Source organism: Pelophylax lessonae (genome assembly GCF_965119305.1).
Source record: "Pelophylax lessonae genome assembly, chromosome: 2".
Lineage (NCBI taxonomy): Eukaryota > Metazoa > Chordata > Amphibia > Anura > Ranidae > Pelophylax > Pelophylax lessonae.
The window spans coordinates 348,508,022-348,521,203 of NC_138769.1; positions in this window are offsets into that span (position 1 = coordinate 348,508,022).

A 13,182-nucleotide genomic window follows, 5' to 3' on the forward strand; every position below is an offset into this window, starting at 1 on the left:
GGTGTGTGGACAGTGTCAGTAGGGCAGTGGATAGTGTCAGTAGCGCAATGGATGATGTCAGTAGGGCAGTGGGCGGTTTCAGTAGAGCAGTGGACGTGTCAGTAGAGCAGAGGTTGGTGTCAGTAATTACAACAGTGGACCATGTCAGAAGGGCAGAGGATGGCCTCAGTAGAGCAGAGGTTGGTTTCAGTAGGGCAGTGGGGGTATCAGTAGTTTTTTTTTTCCCAATTTTTTTACAATCGTATTTTTTTTTATTTTTTTTACAGCCCTGCTGAGGGGTTTTGGTGAAATATCAGGGGTCTAAACAGATCCCTGATGTCTCACTTTGGAGACAGATAAAGGGACTAAGGGTAAAGATTCCCCAGTCCATTTCTCTGCAGCCTCAGCTGTACTGGATAGTGAATGAATGGGGAGTGCTCTTTGCTGAACGGCCTCCTGTTCATTCACAAACTGAAACATAGTAAACACAGATTACTACACATTCATATCCACCGCAGACTTCTTGAAAGAGAAGTGTGGTGGATCTTCTCCCTGGGGACTAGAACACCTGCCGGACACAACTCTAGGTTGGATGTGGATCTCTTTTTAAAAAAAGGGAGCGCCAATGAATATAACACCATAATACACTATTGGCAGTAATGCTTTTATATGCCTTTTGTTTTGTGTGTGTGTTTCTCTTTGTTTTTTTTGTCCATCTTTTTGTCTAGGATACTAATGCATGTTCTTTTCAATGGTTTGCAATATCTATTTTTGGTCAATGTATCTTTTTGTGTACACCTATTTCATTTAATTTATAAACAACCAGGGTCCATGCCCACACTGCTTTTTTAACAACACACACCTACTTCTAATTTTAATCATTTGTGATTATTGCAATACAGCCCATTAATGGGTGGAGTTTGTAGTGTATATGGTCTATGTTTTTAGTGTGTATTTTGCTGTGAACAAGGCTAGTACTCACTGAAACATGTCAGCATTTTACTTACTCCTGTGCAAGAAATAAAGAACTCTATACGGATGTTGGAGTTGCCAGCAACATTCTTTGCTCAAAGCCCCGTATACACTATGAGAAATTGGAAGAAAAATTCCATACGATTTGATTTTTGATTTTTGTATAGTGTGTAAACAACTTTTGACATCCGATTCTGACTTTGCAAATGAAAATTTCCGATGGGACAAACTCCAAAATTTTTCTCGTATGTGAACAGAACAAACAATTTTCGTTTAATGTGTGATTTTTGTACAATTTTTATACTAGAAATATCAGATACAAAAAACTGTGCATGATCAGAAACAACAATTAACAAAAAAAGCCTTTGTCGTATGAGAGTTTATGTACATTATTTCTATTCTCCGTTCTGATTTGCTGTGAAACTTCGAGGAAAATCGTCTGATCGTTCACCCAATTTTCTTATAGTGTGTACCCCACTGTCAGGACCCGGACTTGAACCTGGGACTTCCATGGTGTCTGGCAATTACTCTAGTCACTGAGCTACCTGGAATGCTGGACAGCTCTCTAGACAAATCCTTGAATGATCCTGCTTTGAATCTTTATTGCCTTGAACCTTGAACCCTTTGCTCCTCCCATGAACTTCCTGTTATAAGCCATGTCTTTGCACTTCCTGGTTGCCAGAATATTGTGTCTTCAACAGCCGATATCTCGCTTGTCTCTCCTGCTGCCGTCCCTATCTTTGCTACCATCCATTATCGACACTTGACTTGTTCTTCGATTACTCTTCTGCTTGATCCCAACCTGCAACTACTAGTTACCGACCTTTGGCTACTCCTTGACCAGGCTTCAGCTTAATCCCTATCTGCTACTGGACTCTGACTTGCTCACCTCCTGGTGGGGCGATCTTGAGGACCACGACCTGGTGCTAACACGCAGCAAAATCCATCTCCACCTTCAGGAGCGCTGGTGAAGACCGGTTAGTACTGGACTCTGACTTGCTCACCTCCTGGTGGGGCGATCTTGAGGACCACGACCTGGTGCTAACACGCAGCAAAATCCATCTCCACCTTCAGGAGCGCTGGTGAAGACCGGTTAGTACTGGACTCTGACTTGCTCACCTCCTGGTGGGGCGATCTTGAGGACCACGACCTGGTGCTAACACGCAGAAAAATCCATCTCCACCTTCAGGAGCGCTGGTGAAGACCGGTTAGTACTTATACTCCGCACCTCAGATGAGCCTGCGTCTTCTGCCTGGGTGACCTGCCAGTGTTCCTATCCTGCTGTTTCCTGTGTGACCTGCGACTCCTATAGCTACTGGTCTTCGAGCCTGACCCCGGATCGTTACACCCACTTTACATTGAATCCTGGTGTGTTGAGGACACTATAGTGAGCCAGAGCACTTGTTTTTGGATTTCATGTTCAATTTACGGATCTGTTGCCTGTTGCGAGAGCTACACCTGTTTTCATTTTCGCAGTGTGTTCTTCGGGAATCTGGCAGGGAAAGATGGTGGCTGACACAGAGGTGCAGATAGCTACTTGTAGAACCCCAGACATCTTGAAAGAGATGTGAGGCAGGTGTGCCAGGTGCCCACACCAGCGTGCCTGTCAGGCCAGTTACTGGAGCTCAGTGCCAGAACTCGTTCCAGCATTGGGTTCTGGAATTCAGCACAGATTCTTTGTGATGCCTGGATTTAAAACAAATCTCAGGACTGTCCCTGCAAAAGCACAGAGGATGGAACCCTAGCAGTGATGCCCCCCTCAATGCGTCATGCCCCCCCAGTTTGGACCCTGGATGTGGTGTCTGCATTGGTTTTCAGGCTAAGAACATTTTTAGCAAGAGTAGAAAATACAGATTGATCTTGTCATAATGCATAGTCCTTGTCTCTTCCTGTGTACTGTGCTGAAATCACAAACAATCTTATATTCCTCCCAAGCTATGTTTTATAACTAAAACTTCCTCCACAACCTATGTATTGAAGATGAAGAAAGGAAGACTTGTTTGATGTCCACATTAGGAGAGGAGCCAACGCTGCTACCTCAATAGATATAGTGGAGGAGTGAGCATAGCCAGCACACTTCCCCAAAGTAAAGTTCTGAAAAAAAATATAGTCGTTACATCTAATACCGGTAAGCTGCACTAAATTACATTTTCATGTTTATGTTTAGATATGTTTTAAGGAGGAGGGGTTGAGTTAGTTAAAAAAAAAACTTTGCAAAACTAGAGTTAGTCTTCAAGACAGGTCCTCTCTGTCCTCTGAAGTTAGATCACAGATAAAGCACTGAAGTTCTTCAGGCGGTTATCCCAGTAGCTCAGCTCCCTGTCAGCACCTGCTCTGTATTTACAGGAGAGACTGGAAAGGTGGAAGGCTGCAAATTTACTGCTCATAGGAGGAGCAGGAAGAGCTAAGCTGCTGAGATGACAACTTGAATTACTTTTGTATTTCTGCTTTGAAGTTAAGCATACATTGTTCCAGAATGCATCCAGGTACACTTGTCAGAGTTTGTTTTAAAACTCATGAACTGCGTGTTAGGAATATATAAATGCTTGAATGTTCATATCCTGGTTGCTGAATTCTTTAAAAGGAAAGAGAAATGGGGCTGCCATTTCTGTCTTAACTGCTTGCCAACTGTTGAGATCTTATGAGGCCAAAGATTTTAAAGTGACTGAAATGAAATGTTTATCAAGACAATGAACTCAGAGTGAAGCAAAAACTCATAATCTGCTTACTTATTTAAAGGGTAACTCCACTTTAGTAGGAAAAAACATCAAAAATTGTAATAATAAAAAAAAAGCATATTCAATTAAAACACAAGTCATATTGTAATATAACATTATTTCCTTTCCTTTCCTTTTCAATCTACAATGCTGCAATGCAATATGACAACCTGAATGGTGTAAGTGACACCCCCCAGAAATGTTATTTCCTCCTTGTGCAATTGGCTCACTGAATTCTGCACTAAGATACAAATCAGATTTTTCGGTATCCTTGCATCTTCTGCAACAATTTTGGTGAGCTAAGTAAAGGGTTGATCACGTCTAAAAGGATTCAGACCCTGTCACCTTCCTTATTAGAACACTGCAAGTGCAACTGCTGATCAATTACATAGTTGCATAGTTAGTCTGATTGAAAAAAAGACAGAAGTCCATCCAGTTCAACCTACAGGAAAAAAAGAAACAAACAAAAACACACACAAATTAAAAACCTCCATATACACAATCCCATACTCAGTCGATCCAGAGGAAGGCAAAAAAACCCAATAAAGCATGATCCAGTTTGCTCTAGCAAGGGAAAAATCCTTTCTGTTCCCCCAAGAGGCTGTCCACAAGGTTTAGGATTATGTCTATGGGAATTTTTGTCTATTCTTCAAGAGGCACATTTGTGAGGTCAGGCACTGATGTTGGTCGAGAAGGTCTGGCTCGCAGTCTGCTCTATTTCATCCCAAAGGTGTTCTATTGGGATTGAGGTCAAGACTCTGTGCAAGCCAGTCAAGTTCCTCCACCCCAAACTCACTCATCCACGTATTTATGGACCTTGCTTTGTACCCTGGTCCAGTTCATTTGGTGGAGGGGGATTATAGTGTAGGATTGTTTTTCAGGGGCTGGGCTTGGCCCCTTAGTTCCAGTGAAGGAAACTCTTAAGGCATCAGCATTCCAAGTCATTTTGGACAATTTCATGCTCCTAACTTTGAGAGAACAGTTTGGGGATGGCCCCTTCCTCTTCCAACATGCCTGCACACCAGTGCACGAAGCAAGGTCCATAAAGACATTGAGCGAGTTTTGGGTGGAGCAACTTTACTGGCCTACACCCGATAGAACACCTTTGAGATGAATTAAAGTGGAGACTGCGAGTCAGACCACCTCAACCAACATCAGTGCCTGACCTCCCAAATGTGCTACTAGACGAATGGTCAAACATTCCCAAACACACACTCCTAAACCTTGTAGACAGCCTTCCCAGAAGAGTTGAAGCTTTTATAGCTGCAAAGGGTGGGCTAACTCTATATTGAACCCCACAAACTAAGACTGGGATGCCATTAAAGATGTGTTTGTGTAATAGCAGGTGTCCCAATACTTTTGACAATAGAGTGCATGTTAAACAACTGTCCTTAGAATTGTTTAGTTTAGTGACCAAGAAGAAGTATGCAATATTTCAAGAGAGTCAGAAAAAAATCAACAGCATCTGCATGATTGTTTCTAGTCAGTAACCTAGAAAGTACCGTATTTTTTGCTCCATAAGACGCTCTCTTTTTCCCCCAATGGGGGAAATGTCTGTGCATCTTATGGAGCGAATGCTGAGTCTCCCCGCGGTGTCTGCTGAGTCCTGTCTCTTACTTGCACGGAGCCACTACTTCCTGTATATGTGTTTTCAGATGCACTCTACACACATGTATACAGTAAGAAGCGGCTTTGCTCTGCACTGCAGCCGCATGCTTCCTGGGCTCAGCCACAGGCAGACAGACAGTATATATATATATATATATATATATATATATATATATATATATATAATGTGTGTGTGTCTGAGTGATGTGTATATATACAATGCCTTGCCAAAGTATTCGGCCCCCTGGAACTTTTCAACTTTTGCCACATTTCAGGCTTCAAACACAAAGATATAAAACTGTAATATTTTGGTGAAGAATCAACAACAAGTGGGACACAATCATGAAGTGGAACGAAATTTATTGGATATTTCAAACTTTTTTAACAAATAAAAAACTGAAAAATTAGACGTGCAAAATTATTCAGCCCCTTTACTTTCAGTGCAGCAAACTCTCTCCAGAAGTTCAGTGAGGATCTCTGAATGATCCAATGTTGACCTAAATGACTAATGATGATAAATAGAATCCACCTGTGTGTAATCAAGTCTCCGTATAAATGCACCTGCACTGTGATAGTCTCAGAGGTCCATTTAAAGGGCAGAGAGCATCAAGAAGAACAAGGAACACACCAGGCAGGTCCGAGATACTGTTGAGGAGAAGTTTAAAGCCGGATTTGGATACAAAAAGATTCCCCAAGCTTTAAACATTCCAAGGAGCACTGTGCAAGCGATAATATTGAAATGGAAGGAGTATCCGACCATTGTAAATCTACGAAGACCTGTCCGTCCCTCTAAACTTTCAGCTCATACAAGGAGAAGACTGATCAAAGATGCAGCCAAGAGGCCCATGATCACTCTGGATGAACTGCAGAGATCTACAGCTGAGGTGGGAGACTCTGTCTATAGGACAACAATCAGTCGTATACTGCACAAATCTGGCCTTTATGGAAGAGTGGCAAAAAGAAAGCCATTTGTTAAAGATATCCATAAAAAGTGTTGTTTAAAGTTTGCCACAAGCCACCTGGGAGACACACCAAACATGTGGAAGAAGGTGCTCTGGTCAGATGAAACCAAAATCAAACTTTTTGGCAACAATGCAAAACGTTATGTTTGGCGTAAAAGCAACACAGCCCATCACCCTGAACACACCATCCCCACTGTAAAACATGGTGGTGGCAGCATCATGGTTTGGGCCTGCTTTTCTTCAGCAGGGACAGGGAAGATGGTTAAAATTGATGGGAAGATGGATGGAGCTAAATACAGGACCATTCTGGAAGAAAACCTGATGGAGTCTGCAAAAGACCTGAGACTGGGACGGAGATTTGTCTTCCAACAAGACCATGATCCAAAACATAAAGCAAAATCTACAATGGAATGGTTCACAAATAAACATATCCAGGTGTTAGAATGGCCAAGTCAAAGTCCAGACCTGAATCCAATCGAGAATCTGTGGAAAGAACTGAAAACTGCTGTTCACAAACGCTCTCCATCCAACCTCACTGAGCTTGAGCTGTTTTGCAAGGAGGAATGGGCAAAAATTTCAGTCTCTCGATGTGCAAAACTGATAGAGACATACCCCAAGTGACTTACAGCTGTAATCGCAGCAAAAGGTGGCGCTACAAAGTATTAACTTAAGGGGGCTGAATAATTTTGCACGCCTAATTTTTCAGTTTTTATTTGTTAAAAAAGTTTGAAATATCCAATACATTTCGTTCCACTTCATGATTGTGTCCCACTTGTTGTTTCTTCACAAAAAATTCACAAAAAATTACAGTTTTATGTCTTTGTTTGAAGCCTGAAATGTGGTAAAGGTCAAAAAGTTCAAGGGGGCCAAATACGTTCGCAAGGCACAGTGTCAGGGCTGAGCAGCCATGAAAAACATGGTCAGTTTACAGAGGGGAGGGCAGAGCCAGGCAGGATCAGCCAGGTATTTCAGGTGATAGAAGGGGCCAAATTACACAGCACAAGCACTGTGCTGTATAAATGGATTTTTGTAAAATCTTACCGTAAAATCCTTTTCTCTTAGCTCATTGACAGACGTAGTCCTCGGTGATTCAGCACCTTCGGGTTATGTTGCCTCCACAGGAGTAGGACTAGACAGGAAATAAAATGCTCTGGCCACACCCTAGGGGCAGTCCCCGAGGGTATATCCTCTCTCTCTCTGCCACAGTAAATCAGTTATGTCACAAAGCAGTGTTTAGAGAATTTAACCCAACCCAACTCCAAAACAGAGGGGCGGGTACTACGTCTGTCAATGAGCTAAGAGAAAAGGATTTTACGGTAAGATTTTACAAAAATCCATATTTCTCTATCGCTCATTGACAGACGTAGTCCTCGGTGATTCAGCACCTTCGGGACGTCCCAAAGCAGTACCACAAATGAGGGGTGGGAGAAATGGAAATTAAATCCAATCTAGAAGGCCCAACCGGTGCCAACTAGAAGTTTTACAATGCTCATCCTCAATGATGAGACTCAACAAAAATCTTTCAACAGAAAAAAACCTCGAGGTAGACCTCCGGTCTCCTCAAATTGCGGCCTGCAAAACCTTGCGGCCAAATGAGGCATCCGCCGATGCCATCACATCAATTTCATAAAATTTTGTAAAGGTATGTACCGACGACCAGGTGGCCGCCTTACATACCTGGACCACTGACGCCTGATGGCGAAAGGCCCAGGAAGTACTGAGCGCTCGAGTGGAGTGCGCCCTAACAGGGAACGGAGGACTCCGACCCTTAATAGAATAAGCCTGTTCCACCGTCTGTCTAATCCATTTGGCGATAGTCGCGGCAGATGCAGGCAACCCCTTTCTGGGGCCTTCCGTGATCACAAAGAGTGAATCCGTCTTACGGAACGTTTCCGTAGCCTTCAGGTATACCCTGATTGCCCGAACCACATCCAAGGAATGCAACGCGTGTTCCCGATGATGATTGGGCTGAGGACACAAGGAAGGTAGTACAATATCTTCATTCAGATGAAAATCTGAAACCACCTTAGGAAGAAAGGATGGCTTAGGATGAAGTACTACCTTATCCCTATGAATCACTAAGTATGGGGACTGGCATGATAAAGCAGCCAGTTCTGACACCCTGCGTGCAGAAGTGATAGCCACCAAGAAGGCCACCTTCTGGGATAAAGTAAGCAAGGGAATCTCCCTGATGTTTTCAAAGGGAGGTTTCTGTAGAACCGACAAAACCAAATTAAGATCCCAGGGCGGTAAGGGCGCGCGGACTGGTGGAGCCAGGTGCCGCACCCCCTGGATGAAATTCCGCACCAAGGACTTGGTAGCTAAAGGTTTCTGAAAGAAGATGGCTAATGCTGAAACTTGACCCTTGATGGTGCTCAAGGCTAGTTTCTGCTCAACCCCTTTTTGCAAAAAGGCCAATATTCGAGTCACCGAATAGGTACGTGGAGGAAATCCTAAAGATTCGCACCACGCGATATAAGTCTTCCATGTGTGATAATAGACTCTGCTGGAAGTCGCTTTCCTTGCTTTAATAAGGGTATGAATGACTGAAGCTGACAACCCTCTGTCCTTCAGTACTTGGGTCTCAATGGCCAGGCCATTAAAACCAGCGACTGTAAAGCACGATGGTAGATTGGTCCTTGAGACCGCAGATACTCCCTGAGACGAAGTTCCCACGGAACGTCCGCGACTAGCAAGTCCAAGTCGGCCAGGCCGGCTTGACGAGGCCAGCCTAGAATTTCTAGGACCACTGGCGCTGACTGGATCTGAACCAGGCGTCCCTAGAGCTATCTGGCCCCGACCATCCGAGAAAGTCTGGTCGTTTTCTGTTCCCACACATTTATCAGACACCTGATTCCTATCAGGAACGGTGATCTTTCCTGGTTGAACCTCAGGGACCGAAGTCACCTGGCTAGAGGCTTCTTGGTCTGTCTGGTCAACCAGATCCGATTCCTGTGGGGAATTGAGACTAATCTTAGGAAAAGGTAAAGGAAAAGATCTGTTCAGGGAACGATGACTACCGCTCCCTGTAGTACTTAAATGTTGGAAGGGAAGAATCGCACCGGTAGCAGTAGTCGATGCTCGATCTAATGTCCTGAATACCGGTGAAAACGTCCCCCCACCCTCAAACCGGGTGGGGGCGCACCTTCAGGCTGTGTAATCCTTTGCTTCGGGTTTGGCTGAGTCGGTCCTCTGTTTGTCCGACCAGCCCTTCTTGAACCCTCCTGGAGGAGTCTTGCCTTTCCCGCTTGTTCCAGCCGGGCGTGCGAACCCTTTATGGGCGGTAAAGAAAGGTCCTCGCTTGTTACGAGGTCCTTTAGCTTTAGCAGCCTGTGGCAAGAAAGTGCTCTTGCCCCCAGTGGCATCCTTAATGATCTCATCTAGGGTGGCCCCAAATAGGCGATTCCCCTGAAAGGGGAGATTCGTCAAGGTCTTTTTGGAACCTAGGTCTGCTGACCAGCATTTTAACCACAGCACACATCTGAGGATTACCGCTGACATAGATGCATGCCCTAATAGGGGGGTAGCATCCAAGGCTGCGTCACAGACAAACTGTAGCCCTTGTATAATCTGTTCCATCAAATCAGATGTTCCCTGGGGGATATCTTTTCCCCTCAGGTCTTGGCGTACCAATCTCGCCCATTCCGTTAGTGTCTGGGAAACTAGACCAATAACAATTACTGGTCTAAATGCTGACCCTATCAGGGAGAAGATAGTGCGGGACTCCGCTTCCACCTTTCGATCCACCGGATCCTTAAAGGACGAAGTGTCCTCCACTGGGATAACCGTGGCTTTATTCAGCCTGGAAATAGGTGGATCCACCACTGGTGGTACCGTCCATTTCTTAATGAGGGATTCCTCAAACGGATAGCGTCTAGCAATACGCTTGGAAATAGTAAAGGTACGCTTAGAATGTTCCCATTCTTCTTTAATTTTATTACCAAAACACTTGGGTACAGGAAAAACCTTCACCGTTTTGATGGGCTTGTTAGTACCAAAGGGAATCTCTGTTTCAGTTGCCTCTGCCGGTAAAACCTCAAGTCCTAAGGTTTCCCGCACCACCACAACTAGTGTGTCCACCAATGCTTCTTCCCGAATTATGGCGGAAGAATGAACGTCCTCCTCACTGTCTGAGGGAACCTTACCTGAGACAACAGCCCTTGCAGAGGGACCTGCAGCTGCAGTGACCATCTCTGAATCTGAGTCAGAGGTGTCAGATGATATAGGGGTAGGCGGGGGTCGCTTTCTTGACCCCCGTCCCTGACAGGCCGTCTCCACCCGAGCCACCAAAGACTCCAAAACTGATGTAAATGCGTCTATACTCTGTGCACCGGCGGGTCCCGTGGTCCCCTCGAGGGAAACAGGTGGGGGTGCTTGTGTGGCAGGGTCCATGATAATTCCAGTTACTACCCGGAAAATTTAATCCAAAATAAAACTTTTTTTTTTTTTTTTTTTTTTAGACCCCCAGCGCCACAAAGCCCCTCAGTGTTAGCTGCTCAGGGACTCCTATCGAGCGAGAGAGAGAGAGATAGACCCCCAGGCTCACCACTTGATGCTCAGAGTTTTCCACTGCACTTGTCTCAGCACTGTCTCGAATCGACAGGAAGTCTCTTGGCTGGCTGCCCGGGAAGAAAGGAGGCGGCTCCGCCCCTCCATACGCCTTCCGGCGCCTCCCCTAGCTCCACGAGGTGTTTGGATCACCTCAAACATGGCCGCCCCCATGCTGGAGACACGAGGCTACGCCAAAATGGCGGCCTCGTGCGATCCAGCAAGCAATGGCGGCGGTTGTACCGAATAGCGGCGTGACTTCAGAGCATCACAACACCTTCTCTACATGGGGAATTAGCCTGGTCGGCGGTACCGGACCTTGGCGGACCGCCGGAAGGCCTGCTATTGCTGGAGACCTGACTTGGAAAGCAGTCTACATGTCCGTGGCTTCTGACTGGTAGGATACTTATATTATCACAGTAAGATTACCGTACTGCCACTGATTACAATCTTTTAACATATTTACAATTAGATTGTCAGCTCCCAAACCAAGCCTCCTGGCTTTTTGCACATAAAAATCACACTCAAAGTAGGGGGATCTGTGCCATGTTATAGGATAGAGGGGAACTCATCCTTACCATACAGAGAGGGGCCCGCGTTCACCACAAGACCGTCAGGGGGAAAGGGGGAACATACTACTCACCATACCGGAACCAGGCGGGCGCCAACTCCTGACAGTACCCCTCTCCACCGGGGCGGGATGGCTGTCGACCAATACGGACGCCGTGACTCATGGTCCTTGGCGTTTCAGCGAGACGTTTAACTCGCAGGGTCAGTCCCTCCAGTGGGACTATGTCGCGGCCGACCCAGCGCGGAGCTATGGCCTGCACGCGCTCGTAGGCTGAACTGGGGTGACCACCGTATCTCAACATCCAGCCCGTCGCCCAGTTCAGCTTTCTTGCTTGAAGATCTCACAGGAACACTGGAGAAAAAAAGCTGTCTAAAAAATCTTTTTAAGAAAAAAATCCTGCCAGGACCGAAGATCCCAGCAAGGTATCTAGGTCCTTACTCCTGACTAGACAGAATAAAACTGATTTGCTGTGGCAGAGAGAGAGAGGATATACCCTCGGGGACTGCCCCTCGGGTGTGGCCAGAGCATTTTATTTCCTGTCTAGTCCTACTCCTGTGGAGGCAACATAACCCGAAGGTGCTCAATCACCGAGGACTACGTCTGTCAATGAGCGATAGAGAAAACATGCTTTCAAGGAACAGGATCCTTTTTTTTTCTTTTTTTTATGCTTTAACGTGATTTTTGTTTTTTAATTAAAAACAGACTATAGAGTTATTTCTTGCTGCTTTGTATTAATTTCTTGGACAACCAGTGAGGTGTGTTTTGCACTCTTTTTTGTTAGTTTATTCATTTACCAGGCTCCATCTTCAGCTGCATCTACCTTTCTAGTTTTTTTGCTGAATTTAGGCTGAGTTTGTGGTGCTGGCAAAACGTTTCTGTTTTCTTGTCAAAGCCACAAGATCAGCATGACATCCTGACATCCTGACAATTAGCATTTTCATTTGGAGAGGTCAGCATAGGTTATTTTAGGACCATGCATTGTGGTGTGCTGCAAAAGAAAAAAATGCTGCACATCTGTTTCTTTGTTCATTCTGGTGCATCTTAACACAGCGCACATTAAAACCCAACATAATGCACATTGACACAACATCGCATTAGAACGGCAGGTATGAATGAGTCCTCAATATTTTCCTGCATCTATGCATCATATATGAAAAAAGGGTGTACTGCGCTCTATGGAATGAAGAAGTAATAATAGGCTGCAGCCGCCCTCAGGTATAGCCCAAAGGCTATGCAAATAAATGAAAAAAAAAATGGGAGGCTCAAACAGGAGGGATATAAAAATTGTAAAAATAGAAAGAGGCAAAGGATATATGTAGGTGATGGGATAGCATACACAATAGATACATATTAAAATGGTGTGATGTAATATAAAGAATGTGTCACATAATAAATTAATAACAATATAATATCACCAATGTATACAAGCAAATGAGAGCGATAAAGTAACTAGTGCCTGGAAGTGTAAACAAACAATAATATAACAGATGATGGTGAATACCAGGTGAGTGGTATGTATAAATATATATAATAATAAAAAAAAAAAATATATATATATATATATATATATATATATATATATATATATATATATATATATATATATATATATAGAACAGTGTGATCCAGTGATGATAGTTAGATAGCCAGTAAGTGGATGGATAAATAAAAGTGGGTGAGTCACTATGATAAAAAATATATGATAAAAAATATATGGGTGGCCCTACATAAAGGGCATGACTAAGGCCCGTTAAAGGGACAGAATACTCAATACAAATAAAGTGGCAATGTGCAAAAGGGGTAAACGGTGACAGAGTGCCAGCAA